This window comes from Triticum dicoccoides, chromosome 7B (genome assembly GCF_002162155.2).
Source record: "Triticum dicoccoides isolate Atlit2015 ecotype Zavitan chromosome 7B, WEW_v2.0, whole genome shotgun sequence".
NCBI classification, from domain to species: Eukaryota; Viridiplantae; Streptophyta; class Magnoliopsida; order Poales; family Poaceae; genus Triticum; species Triticum dicoccoides.
The window spans coordinates 69,768,159-69,770,363 of record NC_041393.1 but is presented as its reverse complement, the minus strand read 5'-3'; the positions used below and the strand labels follow the sequence as shown (position 1 = coordinate 69,770,363).

The window sequence follows — 2,205 nt, the reverse complement described above, 5'->3', positions numbered from 1 at the left end:
GGCGAGGAGAGCTCGGGAACAACGGGAGCGGTGCCGTGGAACTAAATCATCATGGTATGACCGCTGGAGAAACGGCTGAACAGCAAAGAGACAATGGAGGCTCTGACCGAGAGTGGATGTCCTGCACGCAGCGGCAGCTGCACGCAGTTATCCGGCCGCACCCGAGTCGCGTGGTGATGCGTGCAGTTTGATTTGCTAAAGCGCTAAAGCGGAGATACATCGTGTAATACAGAGAGATACACTATGTCGCGTCCGTGCAGTGGGCTCGGTCCATGGTACTTGTCTGACGCGGACAAGAGACGTGCCCCGCGCGTCGTGCAGAGTGGGCCATCGTTTCTCTGCACCGCTGGCCCCGGTGGTCTGCCCGGAAAGCTATGTACGGGACTGGGCCTTGTGATTACTCGCATTTGGTGCGTCTCGCACGAATTCCTTTCCCCGTCTTGGTGGGCGAAGAGCAAGGTGAGCTGCAAGAACAGCACCAGCGTCGGGGCCGCTTCCTGTTCCGGCTGGCGCTGCTCATGGCGAATCTCAGAGCGAAGACGGAGGCGGCGTTGGACTCTGGGTGAGTGAACCCCCTTGTCTTTAGTTGTTCTGGGTTGAAATATAGATCTAACTAGCTCGTTCCGGTCGCCGGTGCTGCAGAACGATCTCATCGGCAACGGGTTCAGAGGCGTGCGAGCCGCCGTTTGTTTTGGGCGAGGGCGGTGACGCTTTGCCCGATTCGGCCATAGTCTCGCCGGATTCGGCCGTCGAAGCTCCCTCGCCGGACATTCGTCGGTTGGATCGAGGGGTGGGCTTGCTGATGTCCAGTCCTCCGGGGCTTCCTGCAAGAGCTTCAGTGCTGGTGGCGGAGATGTGGCGTCCGCAAACCCCGGGTGCGGGACTCCTGCTGTCTTCTCGCGCACATCCGCCGAGTCCAGCCGCCGCAGTGGCTCTTCGGGTTCCTGCACGACATTCAGTTCTGGGGGCGTGGTCGTGCCGTCGGCGCGAGACTGCGACGATACGCCGGCCGTCGTCTCGAGCTCGGTCGTGCAGTCCTTAACCCAAAACGGGCCGGGTTCGGGGAACACCACCATCCGCGTTGGCTGGAAGCGCAGCTAGCTACTGATTTTCTGCCGTTTACGCCAATTGTGCATTTTCCTGTTCTCAGTCGTGCGAGCAAGTACTGAAATATTCATTAGACTTGTGAATTTGGGTAGGGCTCTGGATAAAGACTGGAGGAAACAACAGAAATCTGAATCAACCCTTCCCAACAAGTTCGTAGATGTTTTGCTTAAGCCCTAACCAGTGGTTGGTCATCAAAAAAATACCCGTGCCACTGCTGTAGTATGTCCCTGGTTAATTTTCAGTGACAAAAAGAGCTTGAATTGCTAGTAATAAGAAGCACCGTAATTGCGTGATTAAGTTCTTTCTGGCCAATGTTATTCTGTTCGGTGATTATCTGTTGGATGGTGACTTTTCTTAGTGTTCAAACATTGCAAAGGGAAAGCTATACTTCGGTGGAATCCATTTGCAGAAGTTTAGTGAATTTCGTGCAGCAGTCTGAATGTAGAGTGGGGGAGAGAATATAGACTGAATCAGGCTTGTCATAAAATGGTCCTTGTCATAAAAATGGTCCTTACAGTTCAATAAAGTTTAGTGAATTTCGTGCAGCAGTCTGAATGTAGAGTGGGGGAGAGAATATAGACTGAATCAGGCTGGATGGTACTGCAATTTTAATTCATGCTATTAGTCTTAGCCTTGGCGTGTGATTTTCATTTCCCAATAAGGGATGTCACAACTTTATTGAACTGTAAAATTGACATAGTGCTGTTGTTCCTATATTTCCTGCTTTGACGTGCCTCATGCGTTTTTCAAAAATGTTTGATGTGCTGGCTCGCTGTGTGGTTGCGTCTCTTTTGTATTGGTGGAACCTTTTTTGTCAGTGCAAAACGTGCAAAACGATCTGTTCTGTCCACGACTGGCTGGTGCATGGGCCTTAAATACATGCAGGTGGGTGCAATGTTTAGTGCAACGGTAATATTGTGTCCTCACGTCTGTACATGTGCAGTGCTTGCGTCAGATGGGTCAGTCCGGTTGTCAGTGCATAGACAACTAATACAACGAATACGAACCATTACGCACGTCGGCGGTGCTCTATACTCAAAGTAGCACTTCCAGCGAGTCCTAATCGCGACTCTTCCCCAGCTGTGGATGCGCTGCGTG

The 2,205-nt window shown here is 52.0% G+C and overlaps 1 long non-coding RNA gene across 1 annotated transcript; it reads left to right on the top strand.

Moving 5' to 3' along the window:
• Positions 1-422: 422 nt before the first annotated feature.
• On the top strand, positions 423-1,404 carry LOC119338040. The gene is made up of 2 exons (XR_005163756.1): positions 423-562; positions 643-1,404. It is a non-coding gene; the product is annotated as an uncharacterized LOC119338040 (long non-coding RNA).
• Positions 1,405-2,205: the final 801 nt, after the last annotated feature.